The 25,780-nt window shown below is 40.6% G+C and overlaps 1 pseudogene; it reads left to right on the top strand.

Moving 5' to 3' along the window:
- The first annotated feature begins 14,882 nt into the window (after positions 1 to 14,882).
- Positions 14,883 to 25,315, top strand: LOC145446666 (uncharacterized; annotated as a pseudogene).
- Positions 25,316 to 25,780: the final 465 nt, after the last annotated feature.

Raw genomic sequence — 25,780 nt, forward strand, 5'->3', positions numbered from 1 at the left:
AGGTCGAGTATGGCAGAGATGCGCGCTGATCTGATACTTAGCCTACCTATAACATTGCGGATCTCACGCAAAAGCCGGTGTCTGTCTGTGCTAGTCTAGTCTGCGTTCCATAACGAGATCGGTGATGATATTTCCAATGGTACATCTCGATGATCGCATGAAACAGCTAACTAATATTCTCGGTTTGCATTCAAATATTCACATAATTTTATGTTAGCCAATGTCCATTTCACTGTGAAATTGTGGCCTTCGAACCATTTGCTTACAATCCCCTGTCAAATGCGATAGCTATTTCATTTCCGATGTCTGCTAACAGCTGATCATTCGATCAGCCTATTCCTCGATCTATTTTACTCAAAGTTCCGTGTTCGTCTTTTTGTATTGATTTTGACAGTGTACCATGCCGGAATGGGTTATGAGATTGCGAATGCTACTTCTCGATGATTTCATGTAACAGTATACTAAGTTTACGGCTTTCATTCATGTATTTATTGATTAATATATTTTCCAACGGCGATTTCGCAGCAGACTTATAGACAGTAAGCCGTATGTGTTGTGTCACAAGTCTCCAGTTTCAAGGCCAAAATGTACTATGTTGTTCCGAAACCGAAGTTCCGAGGCTGCCGTCCTTACTTCTTCAAAGACCGTTCAAATTGATGTTCTGGATTCAATATGACAGGCCCAATCTGTGAGATAACAATTGCGTATGTGTCCGAACTCGTTGACCTTTGCAGTTAGGCTTACGCAATCTCTCGAGCTCTAGTCATTGGAATTAGTCTGGTCAAGTCAAGTGCGAACATGAATCGTATTGAATCTTTGCTCCGTACGTAGTTTACGCAGTTGCCTTTAGTGCGAAAATTAGAGGTCTAGAAATTGTCCAGTCCATTGATCCAATCGTAGGCCGGGTACCTCCGCTTTGGTTACCTATCACCTGGTCGTAAGCGTGGCCACCAGCTCAGTGATCGTAACACACCAGGATCGTGTACAAAACACTTTCGGACGGGCTTAGAAAAATTAGGGCCTATCGATTTGCGTAATGTCTAACTCAACCATGAAATCATAACGCATGCTACTAAGGATGACTTGTATTGTATTGTATAGGGGGGAGGGGGGTGCTTCTCGGCTAACTGAGGCCTTTTGCACCATGCATTTTTTGTTCATTAATACAACTATAAGTCTCTAGTGGACAATTTAACAAAGTCCAACAGTGATTGTAGCGTGTGAGGACTTTTCAATAGTGAAATAAGCGAAAGTGGAATATTGTGTCTATGTGCGGATTGAATTAGATTAGATCAGTGGTTCCCAACCTTTTTGTCTTCATTCCCCACTTCAGATTTATTCCGACCCTTCATTCCCCACCAGGACCGTAAACGCGCCAAGCGCGAAAAATTTATATAATCCATGTTTGAATCGGTCAATATAATCCGGAATTGCATATATTTTGCTATCAATTTTTTATCCCCTCTCTGCTCACGCAAACAGATTTACCGGTAGAGCTGAGTGAGGTGTGTTGGAAAAGGTAGGACCCCTAAATATGAATTGAACATCTTCGGGCAGACCCGTTCATATTTCGTGACCTCCTATATCTGCTTATATGTCAAAAGATATGGAAATCGCCAAAACTAGAAGGCACACACGATTTCAAATTGGCAAATAATTTTTACCTGCGGGATGGCATTTGTCCTGTGGGGTTCAGATCGCCAGGGCATGAACATTCAGCGCCAGCCATTTAGCCACATATGGACAAATAAACATATATGTATATTGTATATATATAGTTTTCTGTCACCACAAGGGCATTCCTTCTCGGCCAAGGTCTTCTCGCTGCTGGCACACTTCTTGAAGTCGCATGTTACATGCCCTATAACTCCATATGTCTTGAAGCGTCGTGGCGCAGTAATGACCGACGCCGAAGTCTCCATTTCTATAAAATCTATGTATTTTCGTGGGGGAAAGGGTACCCAATAATCAAGATATTTGGCAATATTAAATTGCGCGCCCAGGGCAAAAAGATAATTGAAAAAGTGACATAAATTTCCGAAAAAAATACTGCATAATTCATGTTAATTCACGAAATCATTTTGGGCCCCTTCGAGCTCGATTTGGGATGCGGCAGTTAAGGTCCTGTTCTCCACTACTCAACACTTTTGTCAGCATAGAGCAGCTATTTGCTTGTTTGACTACAGAAGACGTCTCACTAGTTGTGCTGGATGCGTTTGTGACGCCATCATTGGCCATCCAGAGTTGAAAATGAGGTTTTGTGAACAACACGCAATATAATTTACGATACATACATTCCCGAACAGTTAACTTGTAACGGCATATGCGCATGTGTCTCCGTTAATATGAAGACTGTCCTGTAGATAATTTTGAACAAACGCGTCTATTCCCCACTAGAAGCCACTGAATTCCCCACCAGTGGGGAATTCCCCACCATTTGGGAACCACTGGATTAGATGGACCCTGGCTGGATCGTAGCGATTGCATGAAGTAACAAAATGCTCAAGCGTCTCTAGTTGATTACACGTGTCGCACAGTCCCGTTTCATGAAGTCCAAGTCCATACAGATGGACAATGCCCCGTTTGCATCCTAATGAGAATGGACGATTCTCTACGGGAGAGCCGCGGCATGTTCGTATGATCATCGATGCTTGAAAAAATTCGTCGTTATTGCGATTCAATGTCGATTTGAGTCCAGTGATTATCCCATTTGGTTTTGCAGAATTCGTGGATCAGGGTTCTTGCTTCGTTCGTAGATATGTCCTGTTTTTCTATGTTGCTTGGTAGATCGTTCGCTGCGTCTCGCGCCAGTTGATCAGCTCTCTCGTTGAAACCAACGTTCTTGTGTCCAGGTATCCATACCATCGACACTGCTTTCTTATTGAAGGCCAAGGCGTTGTTGCGTTCTTGTATATCGATGACGATGTTATCTGTTGTACTGGTCGTGTTAATTGCTGTCGGAGCGCTTTTGCTGTCTGAAAAAATCGTGATGTTAGAATTTGGCAAGCAATTTACCGTAACCCAGTCCAACGCAGCTCTTATTGCAATAAGCTCTGCTGAATATATCGACAATGCGCCCATTAGTTTCTGGTTCCAGGAGTGATTTTCCTCGTCCACGTAGAAGGCAGCTCCACATTGGTTATCGTTCTTTGACCCGTCTGTTTAGATTTTTATAGAGTCAGCGTAATGATCGTCAATATACTGTTCGCACTGTCGTTTGACGATTTCGGAATATATTATGTTTCTAATCAATGATTCGATTTTCAAGTCAATCGAGCACCTCATTGCTTTCCATCGTGGCGCTGGCGGGAGATTTCGTTTCGCTATACCGAAATTCTGAAATATAGGAGCACGTTTCGTAAGCATGTTACATGTAATAAAATTTTCGGAGTCAGGAAAGATTTCATGCCATGATTCCTGTGTAATTGATTGGCATGGATGGGAATCGTTAGACAAAATGACCGTAAGGATGACCTGATAATTGATTCGTGGCATAGGGACGATTCTTAGTTCACGTACATTTTGTAAAATAATCCTTTGATTGAAAAAAATGAATAAAACATTTGTTACCACACTTCAAGTCACGGCTCACCGGCAAACCTCTCGCGGCACCTACGTTAAAATCACTGTTGTCGGGAAATTCATGTGACCATCATAAACTTACTTTTTTACGTTGGAAAACGCCATTGTGACGTAATGTTGATAAAAGTCGCTCGCAGCCCTTGCCCCACCACCAGATATTGTCACGAGCCGCCACTGGTATCATCCTTTATGATACGATGAAGAAATGTTCTGACGATTGAATTTTGTAGCTCGCGAATACAAGCATATTTAGTTAATCATTTTGGTCAAAAAGCTGCAAAACATGTTCGATGTGCAAAGGGCATCACACTCAAAAGTTGTACAGTACAGTGTCTTTTCGATATCGACACGCAGTGCGCTGCAGGATACAACATCTAGTTCAAACATTCTGTGGAAAATATTCAGATCTAGCAGTATAAGCATCAGTTTATTAATATTTTCATCATTTCAAAACACCACAAGACTGCGATACAATGAGAAGATAGGCAGGTGTCGTAACGACTTTGAGTAGCTAGCGTGACGGGAGAGTTTTAATGGGGAATGAGCAATCCAAAAGTACTCCAGATTCATTTTACATGACTTAAAATAAACCACTGCATTCACGGAAATATCGTCGATGGATATTTCGCAATGAGCGCAATGAAAAACATGATTTGACAGATTTTGTCGAATGTTAATTTGCAAAGAGAACTCAGGAATATATAGCACTATTGGTCTACTATATGACGATATGTTCTTACTAACCATATACTGCGAGGCCATTTTTCTTCAGCGCCCCCCATTTCGCCCCTGAGCGTTTCCACCCCTTCAAAATCCAAATCGCCCACTGGGGGCCCTGCAGACAAGGTTAAGAACCACTGGTCTAATTAGTCGTCACGGAATAGTCACGCCCTTGCAATCTGAGTAGACAGTATATGCACTACAAATACGAAGCACTGAGGAAAATTTTGCAATTCTAAATCGCGTCCATCAGACTTGAAAAGTAGAGTTCTGTTGCCTACAACTGTCGTCTGCGCGTTATCAATGTCATACATCCCCCTAAAATCGTATCATACTAATATTGAAAATGAATCTTTAGTCTGCGAAACTTGAGTCGTGAGATGCCAATAAAACTTATATTTGAGTCGCGGTCTAAAAAGTTTAAGAACCACTGCCATATCATATAACAGAGTGCTTTTCAACCTTTCTGAGCTCCATTCGCACTTTTTTGGGAAAACAAATTTCATTCGCACAATCTAACCGAATATTGTTGTACAAAAAGAAGATGAATATACCTAACAACGTTTTGTTCGGATGTGCAACAAAATGGCTACTATATAGGTAAAGCTATCAAGTGTCCCATTAAAAAGGAAACTTTTTTCGTTCATTTTGATTTCAACTATTCCACTAAACCCCTTCTCGGCTACTATAGTGCTTGGATGGTCAGGTCTTAAAATCTGTTCTACACTCCTATCCAAAACACAGCGTATTTTTCGCGAGTGAATAATGCCTGCTGGCAGAAATCGTTTTTGAGAGCTGACACAAAGGTCCCGAAGGCTCTAGTTTGTCGAAAAGGTGGAACAGTCACATGTTTGTTCTGAGACTTTTGCCCTATGTCTTGGAAAATAAGGTCCAAAACGAACAAGAAGCGTAGGTACATTAGAGCTCGCGACCTTATGATACGTAGCTTCAACTTATATTCTGTTTTTTTTATTATTCGATTTCCATTTTCTTTCTTGCGAGTAAATGAGAAGAGCAAATAATCTCACGAACCTGTGTGTTCTGCTCTTTAGCTCATTCTAACTTCAGAATTAATAGCAGTTTGATAACGGTAAAGCAGCTTTTAGATTACCACCAAAATCTTAGTTTTTGTGGCATGTCACGACCTGAGTCTCACCCATGAAAAAGAATTCATTTTTAATATTACAGTAGTATCCTGCGATTTTACGGACATGTATGACATAGGCCTACAGAACGCGCACACCACAATTCTATACCCAACACAGCCCTACAAAACATGTCTGACGCAAATTATGGTGAGTGGAATTCCACTGCGTGTCGCAGTTGTACTACTGTAACTGCTGTCTACTCGGATTGCAAGAACGGGTCTATTCCGTGCCGAAAACAGACCATCTCCATTAGGCCATCCAGCATTGGTCATTTTTTGGCTAAGGTTTTTATCGCCGATTATGTTTTTATGACCACATTTTATCAGTGCTTTGTTGGCCAAAACGTTACGTCTTCATGTGCCCCGACGCAGAAGCGCATATCCTCGAAATGAATGAGTGTCTTAGGCCCGAACTCGTTCGTTGCTCACCCCTACACTAGGTCATCTCAAAGGTCTTCGACCATGTTTTCCAGAAAGAAAAAAACAATCGAACAAATCTTATCAATAGGACGATTTTTTTTGACATGTCAAAAAAAGTCAAAATTACATCAAAATTGTGGCGTTGGGTCAAAAAATGTCAAACTTGTTTACAAAGTTAAAGCTTTTTTGCCGCCTGCATTTCGTTTGTACCGTCGATTTTGCACTGTTGGTGAGCTGATCATTTGACACTTTACAGCTTGTAACCTACTTTATAGGCCTACCGTCGTAGACGACCCATTGCCTGCTCATTGTGAATCATAAACATTCAAATCACACAAATAGGTTGACGTGGTGTTATGCTCATCGTACCGCAATGTCTCAACTAAAGCAAGACTGCGTGGGCATTGCATAGTTCTTATATCAAGAAACGCATGATGAAAATTTGTAAGTTGACACCATTGCCAGAATAAAGCAACACGGTTTGTCACCAGCAATGTACGCGCAATTTCAGTGTTGTAAGCCAACAACTGCTGCTGTTGAACGCTCTTTCTCCATTCTTGGCATTCTGATAAGGACAGACACTTTCTACCTGAGAATGTAGGAAAGTATATTTCGTTGTACTACAATTTTCTTTGATTATTTCCACCATAATGCGTAATGTAAATACTGGAATTCTTTATAGGGCCTGATTTCGTTGAAATAAAGTTTTTTCATGTGAAAATCTGTCAGTTTGTGAGACACAAAAGTTTTTTTCAGGTCAAACTACTTCGTAAGGACAGACAGTTCCAACCAGAGAAGAAGATAAGTAGTACTAATATTACATTATGTTGGAAAACACCTAATTTGCATACGTTAGGTCAAATTTGGGCAAAATTAGGATTTTTTTAGGTCAAAAAATGTCAAAATTTTGAATTTTTTAGGTCGGAATCTTCCGTTTTTCATGTCATGAAAATCACCCTACTTATCACGAATTCTCATGATAAAGCCATATTTTCTGCGTGTCTCGATCATGGCCTATACTGTACCCAAAACAGTGACCTTGGATATCTAAAAACTATCGCATGATTTTTCGAAATAAATTCAACAAATATTACATATAGCTCTAGAACCGTGTCGACCGACCCAAAATTATACCCTTTGCCGTCCATACTTTAATAAACCTTGAAGGTGTAAGAATTTGCGTTACGGTAACTTGCAAATGTGAGTCTGTAATGATGACAGTATTTTACGACTATACTCGTGCCTCGCGCTAATCGAACAGTTATTAAGAAAGTATGATGATTGTTTAGCGAAAAAACACAGAAAGTCAATTTGACGTCATTAGTCAAGCCTGTCGCAGGCTCAGAGGGGCTGATATAGTGTATATTTGCCACTACACCAGCTTCTAAACCATGCTTTTGATTACGTAATTATTATAGTGCGAAAATATTTATTCACTGCGGTTTGTGAGAGCTACGATTAGTGGTGCGTCGTTAGTTAAACAAGTTTTTACCATTGCGTCTCTACTACAACTGCCCTTGAATTTCCTATTAGGTTTATTTGAATTATTCCACGTCAAAAAAATTAACAATTATTCACGATTTTCATTCGCAGTCATCCGGATTTTTCATCCGCACCATTCTCACCACCTGCGTCATTCGCACTGCAATTTTTTCATTCGCACTAGTGCAAATCGTCACACAGGTTGAAAAAAACTGGTATAATAAATAGATAGCAAAACATATTCCCCTTGATAAATCTTGCTTCCGGTAACTATCATATGCATACACAATACGTGTAACTCTGCTGGCGAAGCTATTTCAAGAATGGGGAATCAGCAGAACGCAGGGAACTTCCACCGACAGCATCATCATTTAGAAACTTTTCGGTATCATACATAGAGCGTAACTAGTATTGTGGCTGACAATATCAACGAGGACGCAATGCTCATCCAGGTTTTTGGCTTAGTAATAATTTAAACCAATTTGAGACAGCCCTGCGATGTACCGTCATGAGAGATTGAGAACCACGATTGGTTGCAGTGTTGCGCGGTCCGCTGCGCTCTGTCTTGCAGCAAGTCCGTCACACACAACGCCTAGACTGCAAAGTCACTGTTTTATAGTGAAATTGTGAGGTAATCTTATTAGTTTCCATTCGCCTTTTCCCGATTAAGAATTGAAAGGGCGGATAAGCTACAGACTCTACATCTTTGATTGGCGATTTTAGGTGGCCCGATGCCATTCCTGACGCAACCTCACCTGGACCTGGTATCGGATTTATACCTGAGTCTGCGGACTGCAATGGCAACACTCACACCATTGAGTTTTGGCGGCGTGTGCCGAAAACATACAATATAAATATTGATATTGGGTTACTATAGGAGTACTATCACAGAACGCGTGTATGATTTTGACGAAGTCGAGGAAATGGATGCGAAATTATTTGATGTAGTTAAATTTGCTGATATTCCCAGATTTTGCTGTATCATGTGTTGCAATACCGACACCTCATAACGCATTCATGTATTGGCAGAAAATCATCGCGTCAATTTTTACCAAGTCGATGAAGGGCCTCGTTCCATTGGATCTAACGTTACGATTGTGTCTAATGTAACGATCACAGCGCCATGTGCACGATTGGGTTTAGAATTCTTCGTGAAATACTACAACTCGGTAAATATCAATAGGAGCAGCAGAAGTCTTTTTCGACATTTCGACATAATGAATGTCACGTGACGTCATATTGCCAATTACAGCCCGACATTTCAGGCCTCATAAGCCTTAATGTCTAATTAAGTACTTGCTGACGTTTTACACGTCACCAAATGTATCAACTGTAGTAATCAAATGCTATATTAAAATCAACATCTTCATTCGCTTTGCCAACAATTTCGACGAGGACTTGCGATTGCAAGGGAGCATAAGCTTACGCCCTGACGGCCTTGGCCTGACCGGACAATATATTCAGCGTCTGACTATTGCTACATTGGCGTTAAACAGAGTGTAAAACGGGTTTATATACTAGCAACTGATTTTGCCCAATAAACAAGTTATACAGTAGCCAACACCCCAATCGCAGATTCGGTTTTTATGATACAATAAACATATCGAATCAAGATGTATCCCGTACGCCTGCTAGACTTTTTTTACGTTAGACAACGATTTATCTTTTATATCTTTTCCCTGATTGCTTGAATAACCATCATTGGCTGACTTCCCAAATGCAGTGTATTTCGTTCTTGATGCTGTGTTATTGCGGGTGTAGCTCACAGCAGAGATTCTCTAAATATCCACAAACGGAAAGCTGAATATTTCGAGCGAACTTTAGTAACACAGCAAGTAAAATATATTTGAGATTGGCAAGGTGCCTGCTCGTTGAATGTTGCTTTTTTTATGCTGCCAGTGCCATGCATAGAGTTGTTCGAAGTTGAAATGCAAATAATATAAACCAAAGATGTTATAATGACATGAAAAGTTGTAATATATGAAAAAGGTTCATAGTCCAGAACCTACCAAGGTTCGTTTGTGAACGTGAACCTCTAAATATCCGAGGTTCACACACAGAACGCGAACGTGAACCTCACGTTCGCACTATCCCTACCGCTAGATTTAACGTCCTCAACTAGCTTTTGTTATCGCCTAAAAAAAGAGATGGCAATATTTCAACTCAAACAACTTGATAATTTTTTATTTACTCAATTACTAACTTTGCGTTACATCATTCTGGTAGTGGTGACGTGATGTCGATCCAGAACATATGCTCTCAATCGAATTTCTATTAAATAACCGATGGATGTAGAGTATCCAGGACCACATCCGGAAAAATGGACTTTCGGGTGATTCTTGATAAGGCGTTATTACCCGAATCCCCAATCACTTTAATGCCCACATGCCATCAATTGTCACCATTCCTATATGTCTATATATGGTATTCAATTTATTATTTTGATTGAATATAGTCTATCAGTCACGTGTCGAGTGAAAGAATTTATACACGATGAAATATGCAGTTATGCATGGATGAATACACAGTGACAGATTCCCTGTACTATATACGCGGTATTGCCCTGTACGATGCACACATACTGTCCTTATGGGTCAAATAAAATGACCATGTTAATCAAATTATCCTGCGATAAGATCACAGGGAACGGAGTACCTATGTACTATTTCTGCTGGTTCTTCACTCGGCATTATTTTCAACCAGACGATTTTAGGAAACTTATATCACATATTTATATCATTTAGACCAGTGGTTCTCAACCGTCGGTCCGCGGACCGGTGCCGGATTACGAGCAGTAGCCTACCTATAGATATAGGTATAGATATAGGTATTGACAAGACCGTAACTGCCGCACCCCAAATTGGGGAGAACGAGCTCGAACGGGGCCCAAAATTATTTAGTGAATTAGCATGAATTATAGCGTATTTTATGAAATTTTATGCAACTTTTTCAAAAATTTTTCGATTTCAAGTTTCCGATTACTTTCATTATTGGATACTTTTCCACCAAAATAAAATACGCAAGATTTAGAGAAGTGGGCATATCGGCGTTGGCCATTACCGCGTCACGACGCACGAAGACATATAAAGTTTTAGGCCATATAACATGCAACTTCAAGAAGTGTACCATAACGATCGACAACGAGAAAATCTTGGCCGAAAAGGACTGCCCTTACGCTGACCGGAAACTTTGTTATGTATATACAAAATACATATAGGTATAATTGACCATAGGCGCCTAAATGACTGGCGCCGAATATTCCTGTCTTGGCAATATGAACCTCACGAGACAAATAGGCTACCATCCCGCAGGGAAGAATTATATGCCAGTGAAGAACTACCAATTTGAAATCGTGTGCATCTTTTAGTTTAGTAAGTTTGGGCGATTCTATATTTTTTGATATAGCAGACTGGAGGTCACGAAATAACATCATGTAACGAAGTCGTACCATCTGGTCCGCCCGTCCGAAAATGTTTAATTATTATTTACGGTCCTACAGTTTCCATGACACCTTACTCAGCTCTACCGGTAAATCTAATTACGTGAGCAGAGAGGACAAGTAATTGATGGCAATATATATGCAATTCCCGATCTTATTGCCCTATTTTATTTTGAATTATCGAAAATGTTCGCGGTCCACGCTGGCTCACTAAACGGTGATCCTGATTTCGTGGCAGAAGCAAAAAACGGGACGGGGGTCGGTTTATCACCCTATGGGAGCTCAAGACCTATGTGTTTTGAGGGGTCTGACGAAGTGCTGTTTCGTTCCTGCCAACGGGTATACACCCGAAGATGTTTAATTATTATTGAGTGTTCCTACTTATTCAAACACAACTCACTCGGCTCAACCGGTCAATCTGATTACGTGAGGAGAGAGAGGATAAAAATTGATACCAATATATTTTCAATTCCCGATTATATTGACCGATTCAACCATGAATTATAGAAATTTATCGCGCTTCGAGCGATCAGTCGATAGAGGCTAGCAAAGGTTGATTGTTCTGAACAACGGGATCGCGGCAACACAATGGCCAATGGCGTCAAGCGAATGATCGGAACAATGCGAATTTTCATATTTTGGTGACTATTTTGGGTTCCTTTCATAGCCATGGTATTTGTACGGCTCCGAGCGTACTCTGAAATTCTAAATTTGGCCCTGCCACCGAAAAAGGTTGGGAAAGACTGCCTCAAACCCACGGTCTTCGACGCGAAAGACTGTAAACGACTCTCCGCGGTAGCACCTTAATCTGGACAAGGCAATTTGACCTCGACTCAAGACTGGCTACCATAAAATCCCATGGATGACATCATGAAGAGAATTAATTACGATCAAACCCGTCTAAATGTGACTCACTAGCACCATGTAATTGCAAAAAAACGGCTATACATGCTTTACATTTTATTTTCATTTCAATTTTAAAAGTTCACCGGTCCGCCAGACATTTTTTGAAATTTTACCGGTTCGCGTGATGAAAAAGGTTGAGAACCACTGATTTAGACAACTACCTATGATGCTTACCTCGGACTGATGATGTTTTTTAGGACATGCCCCCCCCCCCTATGATGGTAACAGATTTCTCCCCCCCCCCCCCTTATCGTCATTCACAAAACGCAACAAGGAGGCTAGCAAACCTATAACGGATAGTTTGATGGCATGGAAGGTTACGACTTTGAATGAAAGATTTTTAAATATGAAATTGAGACTAAATGCAGAGCAATAGATATGAATTTGAGGTAAATCGCGCATAGCGCCAAAATAATTTCAGTTGAGCTCATCTTCGCGCTCCCCTTCAGATGCTTTCACGCCTCAAGCCCCCTCACCGTTTGAGGACCACTGTCTTAGAATTATCATGGTGAAATATAGTAAAGAAAAAGTCTAATCAAGTTCCTGCATTAATTCGATTTTAGTACGCATTTTATCAGTATTTTTAGTGAGTTTCTTTAGACTCTCACGGGCCGTACAGAACGGTGTTGCGGGCCGCATGCGGCCCGCGGGCCGTATTTTTCCCATCTCTGGGCTATACCGTTACTTACGTAGTTTACCAGTTCTTCGTATGATCAAGCGATTCAACGCATTTTTCCGTGTATCTTCAACTTTATCTTCGTTCCTTGATCCGGAATATATCGCGGCTCAATCTGTATTTAAAGCAGTGAAAATGACATTGAATCATGCCATGTATTTTAAAAATTCGACTTGACTTGACTCGTGACTGGATTTGACTCGATTTGAGTCTGCTTTGAAAATCGATTGACCTAACTTGACACGAGTCAAAGGTTCAATGACCCGAGAGTACTTGTAAATCGAAGATAGTAAATTAGTTAATGTACTAAACTTATATCAGTCGCTATCGACTTTTTATGTTATGTCGTTCCAGCAATGTTGTTATTGATGGCCCCCGTACAAGACATGTGACGTGGCACTTCAGCAGCTTGCCGGAAAGTTACGACGGACTCCAGTTGTTTTCTCGCTTTTATACAGCTGTAGAAACTATAACAAACACTATAACATGGACTGTCTTGGGTAAGAGTAATACTGTCCTAATCTTATAGCGTTACAAGAATTCTACGTAGATAGTAGTGGCCGTTTCAGAGTATGCATTTCTCAATCAGTGGTTCTCAACCGGTATACCGATTGGATTGCACAATGGTGCGGCTTGAAAAAATGGAAATAAGGTCGACGTATACCAAAAATTAGAGAATCCAAATTATGACTGTGGCATTGTCGGTGGTTCTATTACTTGCACCCGTCGATGACAAAACACAGTACAATGCGATGTAATGAACAAATAGGAGAATGATAAAATCACCAAGTATACTGTCTCATCCAGCGTCCCATTCAGCCTTATGTCCGGTGTAGTGGTGTTCGATGATCATATTTCTTTTTTCGGGGTTCTTCGCTCTTTTTCATTATCCTCCTTGAATTATTCCTTGTTGGGGTCTCTTTGCAGGCGTTTTCTGTAACAACACTGTTAACATTGCGACCAAGGCAGGCGCCTCAGCCTTCAATGGCAGGCAACTCGCCCAAGTATCATACCAAACAAAAGATCATTACGTAAGCAATTCGGCCGTTAAGCTGAGGTTTGGCCGAACGTGTCAACATTTTTTCTAGTCACCCATATCTGGACCAAGAGCTGAACATTGTCATGAAGTTGCTGGATGACCTCTTTTCTATTTTATTTTTAGTCGTTTTCTTCGTAAATCTTTTACTCGGTGTACTCGTTGTTTTTTAGTGTTCATGGTATTATGAAGTGGTCATTTTACACCAGCCCGGTATTGCTTGTTATGTATTCTGAAATGCCAACTAATAGATTGGCCCACTAGCAACGTAGTATCGCTATGCCACTCGCCATTCCGCGTACTTGAAGTGCCAGGTTGTCGCGGACGATTAATCCCTTCGGCTGGGTGCCTCGAGATCAGAACCGCTGTATACAGGCTTGTGGTTGTCGTGGCTTACAGGCTTATGGTTGTTAGCCTGTAATGAGTTTGCAAGCTTATGGTTGTAAGCCTGTATTGGAAATCACCAGGCTTATTGTTATAAATTAACAGCAATAATTTTTACACTGTAGCATACTCCCTATTATATGTTATAGGGCAATTTATGTTCTTGAACAATTTTCTCGTGCTCTTCCAAAAATAGAATCATGTATTTGATTCAATCTTTCACTATATAAAGCAGTGGATCTCAACTTACTTTACTTGCATACCAAAAAGGCACAAGACCTCGAGGGTCACTGCTCCGACTTGTTGTGCAGACGATTTCGTCGATTTAGGCAAGCAGATATCAGTAAATTGCGCAACTAGTGATGTCATCATAATCAGAAATCACAGCTGTTGCAAATCGCCTATTTAATACCAGTTGAAAATGATACCAGTGTGTTACTCCCAGTACATAATACAGCCAGATTATGCTTTATCATAATTCAATTTTTCAAGTAGACCATTCTTATTCTGATATCATCAACCATACAACATTGGTATCATCAAGTAAAGAATAGCTTTAATTTTTATTCGTGATACCTGCATGTCAAACGTCGAATTTTATTACTTATCTTGGTGGACCCAATTCACAAATTTACGGATTGATACTTGTTGGTTAACGGTAATCGAGTGCAACCTGAGAAACTCTCTCGTAGCAGTGGTGGTAAGAGTGCGATAGTTTGGGGCCCAATGATCTGCGATAATCAATAATCAACAAATCTTGCAATAATTCACTCATGCGCATTGCCCGCCTGTGAGTATGTACTATCAAATTATAATTCTTCGATTCACATCACATTCATTATCATCATTACTATACTGGTTGATTTTATCATAAATTCCAAACCGTTTTATCACTTTTTTAATTCGGATCCCAAATAACAGGGATTTCAGCAAAGGCCCTCCATTTGCGACAAAACATGCAAACTTGGGTGGAAATGCGACGGTCACTTGTCTTCAACATCGCTGAAGCCGTTCAGATAGGAGTAATACAATATTTATTGTTTGTTAGGCAGCATCAAAATATGTTTGCAGTAGGTATCGATGAAAATGGATTATGCTAGCCGCTATCCATACAAGAACCAACGAAAATATGTATTAATGCATCTCCAGTGCAGAGCATATTTTCAACGCCGTCATTGATCTTTTCGCAAAACCCAACCAGATGACACAAATGTTCAAATCATGCAGTCATACAATTGATCACAGTCTTTACTTTTATTGCAGCATGCAAACCGTCCATATGTGTTGTAGGATCCCGTCAAAACGCAACATACACAATCACTGCTACTGAAAGGTAATTATCAATGTATAGGCTAATGGTTAGTTAGTGGGTACTATATATCGTCAATTCATGTTTATAACATGACATCTCTTTCATATCATCGTTCATTACAGAAGGTCAACTATAGTGTTTCATTTAAATGGGACTCGAGCCGACGGAATAGCACGATGCGCATATAATGCTGTCTGGTCAGGGTGCGAAAACATTCAATGTTGGTCAGGTGATGCGCATTTTCGATAAGTATACCGTCGTATAAAAATATCACATGATTTAACTGATTCCTGAACGTCACACATATATCAGGCATCTAGGGATGGTGTGAGCCTCTGAAAGGTTCAGGTTCGTATTAACGCGAACCTTTTTTAAAGGTTTTTTGTGAACGCGATCGTGAACCTCATGACGTCACGTTGCGTCTTATTGCTACGTCCAACCCTACATTTCAGTGATATATTAATGTACAGGTACACGATAGAGATCACTCGAGCCACATTATGCCACAATGCTGAAGTACCTACACAAATGTATCAACTGCGGCATCAGATAATATAATAATCCCATAAAATTCAAATCTTCCGTCGCTTTGTCTACAATTTCCACGAGGACTTGCAATGGAACATATGCTTACGCCTTAACGGTCAGACCGGACAATGTATTCGGCATCTTACTATTACTACGATACTACGTATTGCTTGCTACGTATATATTGATCAGAGTGCAAAAACGTGATTCCATATGGTACCGAAATGCCTCCCAATAACAAGTTATACAACAATACAGCAGTAGCCAACACCAAAATCGCACAAATTTGTTTTTTATGAAGCAATAAACATACCAAATAAATATGGATCCAGTACGTATGCTGGATTTTTCACATTAGACAACGATATCAATTACATTGATTAGTTGAATAAGCAAAGTATCTTCCACTGACTATACCTACGTGTAGCGTGTTTTGCTCTTTATGTTGTGTAATTGCGGTTCAAACTCAAAACAGAGAGTCACGAAATAATTACTAAGGTACAGCTGGATATATTTCGAGCGAGCTTTTGTAACGAAGCAGGTGTATTTTTGAGATTGTCAAGCTGCATGCTCGTTTAGTATGGCTTTTTATTGCTGCCAACACCCTGCAAAGAGTAGCCCGCAGCCGAAATGCAATGAAGTTCAACCAAAGATGTCGTCATAATGACGTGATGAATTGTAATATATGAAAAGGATCACAGTCTAGAACAGGGGTTCTCAAAGGGTGGGCCATGGCTCACTGGTGGGCCACAGAGCATTTTCAGGTGGGCCACAAGGCTATTTGGAAAATTTTAGAATTAATGCAAGTTTAGTTTTATTTGTTATCTTAAACGCTAGAAATATATTCATAAACTTTTCATCCGACTTTGATGAGACGTAGTGGCACGTATGGAGTCAGCATGTACAAGTCGAAAACGGGAGGAAAAAACGGCGGCTTTTTCCACTGGCTATGACAACCTACGGCTAACAACAACTAAAGTTATTCCGAGTTAATGATAACTAGAAAGTAATGTTGAAGTTACCGAGTATTCCGGCAGGGTCATATGTCGTATGCCGTTGAAAGGGGGTGCAATAAACTCAGAATGAAGTGTAAATGATGTATAGATTCACTGTACTTCGGGAGGTCGTATTATTGTAAGACAAAAAATTGCCATAATTGAAAATTATTAGCAACTTCTGGTGAAGGTGTGCTGCACCACCACTACGAATCGTAATGGATTGAGGATTTAGCGGAGCGCATTAATCTTTGGAGTCGGTTTAAAATGTCCGGCCTGGAAATCATTGAGAGTCGCATGAATCATGAATCATTGAGAGTCGCATGAATTGATTGTATCATTGGATTGAATATTCTGACATTACAATTTCAGTTGGTTTGGGACAAGACATGCAATGTACATGTACATTGTACAGCATGCATATTAAATAACTATTTCTCCACTTCTCTGTAGTACTAGCACCCCATTCAATAATGAATTGTTTGAAGCTGGCCCAGAATGATTCTATTATTCCCCACAATAGTGGAACTAAAACCCTAATCACACAGTGGATGCGGGGACTTGATCACTGTGTTTCGCGACTCGAATGGAGCAGCGGACGATCATAATATTCACGGGAGTTTTAGCCTATGATCTGTGAGGGCCGTAACTGCCACACCCACACCCCCAATTGGGGGAGCTCGAAGGGGCCCAACATTATTTCGTTGGTCGTTTGTTGGAGGATATTTATTCAAGTCGAAAATTTTCGTCGCGCTATGCGCGATTTCATGTCTCTAGAGGTGTAGATTTAAATATCATCAGTAAACTAAGAGAAAATGCGCATATTTTGGATAAATAGGCATATCGGCGCCGTCGACTACCACGCATTGAACAGGATTGTGACTCTAAGATAAGAGGTGGGCCACAGCACATTTTCAAACCGGAAAATGGGCCACGGCCAAGAAAGGGTTGAGAACCCCTGGTCTAGAACCTTCCATGGTTAGTTTGTGAACGTGAACCTATAAATTTCCGAGGTTCACACACAGAACGGTAACGTGAACCTTACGTTCACACCATCCCTGCAGGCATCCCTTATTGCTCATAGACATATTGCAGTCTGCCTAACGCTAGCATTCCGATTAACTTGAGAGCCAATGAAGCAACAGCTTAGTAGGGATTCTGAAGTCGACGTACTACCCTGATGTTTTGCCAAATATATACTTAAACGGACAGAATACATAAGTCGCGGGTCTCTTGTGGTAGTCTATAGATCAGTGGTTTTCCAAGTTTTTGAACCCGCGGACCGGTAAAATTCCAAAGCAAGTCATGTGGACCGGTGAACCTTCAAAACGAAAATTCACCACAAATTTAATTACGATCACTTGAGTGTGATATTGTAAAAGCTATTTAATGATGTATTTTCGATACTATATATTTATGCGTGGTTCTATTGATGCTTGTGCAAAGCGAAGTTTGCAAAGTCCCGTCAAAGACCACAAACTTGATTATGATTGTTAGGTGTCCTTTGAAAGAAATGTGACTTTTCTATTTGCTATAGGCTCTATTAAACTGCCAAGAGTCGCTTAATTTAGATTTATTTAAAATTCTCCGTATCTTTCACATATAACTTGTCAAAAACGGGTTGTGGGCTACTTTTCGAGAGTTTCTTATGATACTTGAACATGAACAGTTATGAAGAACGCCTAAAGTAGACCTGCATGAAGTCTCTAATGCGAAACCATGTAAGAAATACGTTTCACACCTCTAAATAAATTTACAAATAGATGTTTCTTTGTCGAATTAATGGCAAGCACCCAAATTCTTGCATTTTGGAATTGAGACTGGGAATAAATTCTAGTATATGCACCGGATCGACAAGAAACTTGTCACAGACTGGCAACGGATTTAGAATAGCTGAATTAGATCAGAAAATTTTCAGAACAAGCTCTTTTATATGACGAAAACAATATACTTCTCTTGGATCTGTAGCCATTGTTCACTAACATCACATAATTTGGGAGCAATGAATTCGAAAATAGGAGTTGCTCATTTATTATTGTCTATTTAGCACCTCGTAACTTAACAACTATTAAATTGAATCGAACTGTTGGATCGCAAAGTCCGTTCGATTGTTCTTACGCCGATGGTTTTCCCGCAGCTCATGATATCAGCTACAAAATTGATAATGTGGTAAGTACAAATATGCGTGGGCAGGGCATGGGCACTTATATTTTTTACGAAATTCCCAAAGTTCCGACCCCCAATATGGTACTATCATTATTATTGATAATATCTGAAACAACAGTGGTGATTGCAGCCTTACGAGGCTTTGCGCTCCAAAACATGCCATTTCTGAAACAGTTAAATGAATTTTCTTCAGGACGTTTTTCTCTTTCACTCACTCTTTCAATCAGTCTCCCACCGTTTCATGTGCCCTTCATCGGATTTTTTCTGCCGACCTATAGCGTGACCCACAACAATTTCTATGCATTCTGAGACAGTGCAATTGAAGTGAGGTCCCCGGTGAGAAGCCTAGAGAAACTGCCGACACATAAAAACAATGAAGAGCTGTTTCGTGACGGTGTCGCTAAGCACATTGCACTCGCTTCCCATGCACAATCCGATACCGATTGAGGTCTAAACCGTATCGACCCAGAATTTTATTTGTGAACAGAAAAGCCGGTTGCATCAGTACCTCTATATCGTGGCTAACCATGGTTATTAGATCACATGTTGTAACTCAACGATGCCCGTTTAGTTACAGGCTACGTGTAGAACCGACTTTCGGGTTGGTTGCACTGTGTACATTATGTCGCAACACCATCATTTTGCCGTCCTACCTATAGGAAGAAGTATATTACTCTCCTCGAATACTGAAGTAGCCTATATCAGTAATTTATCACTATAGTTATCCATTCATTCGTCTTACAAAATTTTTATCAGCTCAAAACACCACAAGATGGCGACTGAATAACAATATAGCGAGGATTCGAAACAACTTGTAATAGCACTCTTTCAATTGGACGCCCGCCTTGGCCGGATACATGTAAATAAAAGGAATGTAGGCCTACAACGGATTAAATTGCTGTCGCGATAGCATTTTACATAGGCATGTATTCGTGGCATAAATTATATTGAAGATTTTGCCGTTCAACGTCACTTTTTTTTGCGACCTAACATTGTTTTGTCCCAACGTTAACGTGGTCTGAATTTCGGTAAGGACAATATACTAACTACCAAAACAGGGTATTTATTTCCCAGCCATCTACGGGGGACATTCATTTTCACCCTTTAAAACAGTGGTGGCCAACCTGTTCGGCTGAAGGGCCACATGCAACTGACAAAACAGTGCGCGAGCCACTAGCCACACTGAGAGCGAAAACTTTTCAAAGTTTATAAACGAACCAGGTCACTAATATTAATACTTGAGTATGTTGCGGATCTTCTACATACCGCCCGCTGGGCTCAGTTTCCAAGGACAGGACTATTCATTATCTGGACATATCGATATCGCAGGTTTCCGCTGATATGCGACAATCATTTTGCGCCTAGGTTTCTGCGAGAGATTCTCTCATAATTGCAAATATAGTTAGACTTAATCGAGTAAATTAGACGTGTTTTTTTCATTTTCAGGAGGAGGTGCCAACGTTAAAACGAAGGAATCGAATGACAATTAAATCACGCGAAGCTTGAATAAAAAATTTAATAATATTCATTTTATTGTAACGTGCGACGATTTACTAAATATTGTCCCCCAAAATAATGTCCCCCTGAATCTGCCAATGTGTCGGAACTGATATTTTAGTCATCAGCATGCCAAGTGTCGCGGTCAGACTAATTAAATTTTTGGTTCGCCTTGCAAGGTCACAATCTGAGCAATTCATCTTCGAGAATATAACTAATTTCGAAACTTGCCTCTCGGGCCACTCAAATCCTTCATGTGGCCCGCGGGCCATGGGTTAGACGCCCGTGGTCTAGAATCTAGATAATATCTCTAAAATATTGGTTCCGAAGATAATGCATTTTCTTTACAGACTTTACCTCGCAATTACAAATTGAAGTCATCAGACAATGGAAAATCTCTTTCTTGTGAAGTGATATCAAGTTATTCATTGGCAACCTACGAAAACGCTTCATCTCCATAAGAGGATATTATCGTTCACTGTGGGTATACCCAATATAATGAAGCAGTATCTTCGGTTGTTTTGGCAATAATTTTTGATTCTTTGTGTTCGATCGCTATTTATGACCGAAGCTGTCCCTTCATACCGTATATCGTACACTATTCAATGTACAATGCTTATCTACAATATGTGCTTACTAATGGTTTCCTCGCGATGTAGTCAATGTATTTTGAAATGACTTCCTCTGCTGATGAATGTCACGCCAATAGACGGAAGTAATTGGTCAATACGTATGAAAACGTTTTGTTGGTTGCTCGCTCAGCAGCTTGATGAGAGAAATAAAATACCTATACTGTAATAAGTTTCATTATCCCATAACTAATTTTTTAAGACTTGATACACATGTCATCTCATAGGCCTATTTGTAATTAATAGAGATGGTGCGAACGCCAGAGAGGTCCAGGTTCGTATGAACAAAAACTTTTATGAATGTTCGCTTTCAACACGAACGTACGACGGATCTTATATAACGAGTCTATGGTAAAATCCATCTATGTATCCGACTTTAGGGTCCGCGAGGACCGCACATTCGCACCCACTAATGTAGACCTGCTGACGGCATCGTAACCCACAAACAATTTTGCACCACTTGATGCAAATATAGTTCGTGGTTGTATGAGACGTGGCTAACTCCGCATATCGCTTCATGGATGTATAAAGGTTCATGATTTCATCATATTAGCCATTTTCCAAGTCAACCGCGTAGCAGTGACGGGACTGAGTCACATCATGATCATATTTATTAATATTATTATTATTATTATTATTCACATCTAGATAAGCGTGATCTTTTGAGCTGAATACTCGAGATTCGAAAGAAGTTAATCTTAGTTTTCTGTCGAATTTCCTTTCACGCATTCACCATGATACAGAGTGTACCAGTGAGTTGTAAACACATGAATTCTGAACACTATGTTATGAGTAGACCTACTTGAAAAAAATTGGTAAAATGTTCGCAGTATTGAATGAACCAGATTTGTTTTGCGCTCGCGAAGCTCTGAAGCACCACAGCTCACATAACGAACGTTACCGAAACGAAAGTCTGCATCATCGCTAGTAATTACCACCTGGCCTAAATATGAATTCAAATCCCCGTCAACAGATTTTTCGTGAGCTGCTTAAAGTTGTGTAACCGCACAAGACACAAATAAATACAGTCAATCCTCTACTCACAAGGTAATATAGGAAATGGCCAATAACTAACCAAACCCTCAATTGCAGACCCGCCGGTGAGGTTTTTCTTATCGGTAGAATTCGCTTCGGTTCATCTCAATTATACGAGCATTCTACATTTCGTATTCTTTGCTAGTCCATTAGACGGCATATTCCGGTGGAATATCGAGGATGACAAAGGTTGGTTACTTGACTAACTACCATTTCAGCGAAAATAACGTTTTTGCTTCCCAGGAAATGATACCTTGACACCACAGACACGATTCATATCTATACATTTGAAATCAAAGTTGTGAGTATTGTCAGTGATTCACGCGGTATCGGACCTGAATGGAATGCATTACTGATCTGATTCCAATTTTTCCACAGACAAGCGAAGCAGATTACGGTAATTACAATATATGCGTAACAACATACGTGCCAGTGGAACGATCATGCTCTCAATTAACTGTCTCCGATCCGTTACGTTTTCTGTATTCTGGAACTCCATCACGTGTCATGATTGCTTGCTTTGTATCCATCATCGTAATAATTTGCTTCCTATGCTGTATTGTTTTATATCTTGTTTGCGAAGAAGAAATAACATACATTCCAATTCCGAAACGGTGAAGAAGAGCGAAACTTTAAAAAGCGGTAATGAACAATACGCCGGTGCGCTTGTAAATTTTGTAATGCAGTTCGAACTTGCTGCTTCATGCGATTCCTCCGAATACAGAATACGAAGCAAAAAGGTGCGATGCAGACTTCAAACAAACCATTTTTGGTCCACAGATCTATGAAAATACCGAACCGCTTGCGTGTTATGAGGAAGTGCATTAGCATGGATAAAATTCGACAGTTATTGCACGTATCGCGAATCTACATGATGGACTTTTCCGACCTGAACCAAAGCTTCGGGCCGAGTTACACTGACATAACCTATACTTCCGCGTTACAATTTCTTCTGATCTAATTGTCTACACCAGTGGTTCCCAACCTTTTTCGGTGGCAGGGCCAAATTTAGAATTTCAGAGTACGGCCTGGGCCGCACGAATACCAGGGCAATGAAAGGAACCCAAAATAGTCACCAAAATATAAAAATTGGCATTGTTCCGATTATTCGCTTGACGCCATTTGCCATTGTGTTGCCGCGCTCCCATTGTTCAGAACAATCAACACTTGCTGGCTATTTCGGAGTAGTTTTATTGCCCTGGCGAGATTTCAATTCGTATTTTTGGAATCAGTGCGACACTTGCTTTCGATAAACACCGACATATCAAATTATTCGGACGCTTGGGTCGCGAGCTATAGGACTACCAATTATGCTGCTTTTTGCCGGATAAGCAGTACGCATCTCGGCGTATTCAATCGTGAGTCACTTGTTGCACATCGATCCGTAAATTAGTTATCAATACCCAGAGCCATAACAGCACTTCGTCAGCCCCCCCCAAAAAAACCTTTCTCTTGGGCCCCTCATTGGGTGATAAACCGAACTTCGAAGCCCCAAGACCCCCTCAGGCTAGATGGCTGTTTACCGATATTTATCATCTAAATCGGGTGTCCGTTTTAGGCAGCTTCTCTCGACTAATCGCGCCAAGCGCGAAAAATTTCTATAATTCATGATTGAATCGGTCAATATAATCGAGAATTGCATATATATTGGTATCAATTTTTATCCTCTCTCTGCTCACGTAATCAGATTGACCGGTTGAGCCGAGTGAGTTGTGTTTGAAAAGGTAGGACCACTCAATATTAATTACACATCTTCGGGCGTATACCCGTTGGCAGGAACGAAACAGCACTTCGTCAGGCCCCCCAAAACACTTAGGTCTTGAGCTCCCATAGAGTGATAAACCGACCACCCGTGCCATTGTTCGCTTCTGCTACGAAATCAGGATCCCCGTTTAGTGAGCCAGCGTGGAGCGCGAAAACTTTCGATTACTCAAAATAAAATAGGTCAATAAGAATGGGAATTGCATTGCTATCAATTACTTGTACTCTCTGCTCACGTAATCAGATTTACCGGCAGAGCTGAGTGAGGTGTCTTGGAAACTGTAAGGCCCGTAAACAATAATTAAACATATTCGTACGGGCGGACCCGTTGGTACGACTTCGTTACATGATGTTATTTGTTATTTCGTGACCTCCAGCCTGCTATATCAAAAAATATAGAATCGCCCAAACGTACTAAACTAAAAGATGCACACGATATCAAATTGGTAGTTCTTCACTGGCATATAATTCTTCCCTGCGGGATGATAGCCTATTTTTCTCGTGACGTTCAGATTGCCAAGACAGGAACATTTGGCGCCAGTCATTTAGGCGCCTATGGTCAATTATACCAATATGTATTTTGAATATAGGCTACATAACGAAGTTTTCGGTCAGCGTAAGGGCAGTCCTTTTCAGCCATGGTTTTCACGCTGCCGATCGTTCTGGCACACTTCTTGGAGTCGCATGTTACATGGCCTAAAACTTTATATGTCTTCGTGCGTCGTGGCGCGGTAATGGCCAACGCCGATATGCCCACTTCTATAAATCTTGCGTATTTTATCTTGGTCGAAGAGTAACCAATAATTAAGGCACTTGGAAGCTTGAAATCGCACGCTGCGCGAAACATCTTTGAAAAAGTTGCATAAAATTTCATAAAATACTTTATGACTTATGCTAATTCATTGAATAATTTTGGGCCCCCTTCGAGCTCGCTCCCCCGAATTGGGGGGTTTGGGGTGCGGCAGTTACGGTCCTGTCAATACCTATATCTATAGGTACTGCCTGTTCAACTGGAAAGTTAGGGCACATTGCATGAAACAGTAGTTACGTAATCTTAGCAGTCTACTCATAACTTTCCTGCAATCCGAATTGAAAACTACAGACTCCAAGCCAAGCAAGAGTATTTTATAGGTATAATTTTTTTCATAAATCGATTTTTCAATATTTTTGTTGGGGCCGCAAGAAGGCTAGCTGGGGGCCGCATGCGGCCCTCGGGGCCGCGGTTGGGAATCACTGGTCTATACCTTGATTCATCTTTTTTCTGCGCTTTCATTTACCACATGAATTTCAAAGGCGATGGATAATATTTTCGCTTCGTATTTTAGAGTGTAAAATCGCAGAATGTGTCGCAAGTTTGACCGTAGGCTCTATTCAAAATAAGCGGTACACATTTCCTATTTTCGCGAGGCACTTTCACACCACTGGTTTTGCTCACCCAAATTGGTTACAATTCATTCACAATAACTACTCATTCACCATACACTGCTGCTTGTAGTCTCGGTGCTTGAGTTGAATGTGTTTATTAGCACGAAGCTCTAACAATCTTGCGTCTCAAGATCAAGACCCTCCGGAACAATCCATTTTATCGAGCAAATTCTAAATTGTGGAGTTTGCCAGACAATCGTATCCTCTCCATAATAGCGAGAATCGTGACATTTTGCTGTGGAAAACCGGAAGCATACAATGCTCTCCGAGACTGGATCGTCCAAAAGGCATGTTTTTATTTGTTAAGCCTGTGGTGTCGATTTCTAATAGTTCCATATTTTGCGGATGACTGCAGTAGTTGATGTCCCTATTGAAGTCAGTTATAATGACACCGGAACAGATGTTGTTGTTTGTTGTTTGTGGCATTCATAATATTTGTCGACGACTATGCAAGGCTGCGGAGTCATGGTCGTTGAAGTCGGAGTTGGAGTCGGAGTTTCGCTAGTCGGAGTCACGTATATAATTGCATTCAGTCACTAAAATTTGACGTTTAATCAAGAAGTGGCGAATCTCGTCAGACTGGGGCCGTGAGCCACATTATCATGTAAGGCGGAAAACTGTCCGCGGGCAGCATACGGCC

This window comes from Botryllus schlosseri, chromosome 9, assembly GCF_051294905.1.
Source record: "Botryllus schlosseri isolate E-star chromosome 9, Bs_hap1, whole genome shotgun sequence".
Lineage (NCBI taxonomy): Eukaryota > Metazoa > Chordata > Ascidiacea > Stolidobranchia > Styelidae > Botryllus > Botryllus schlosseri.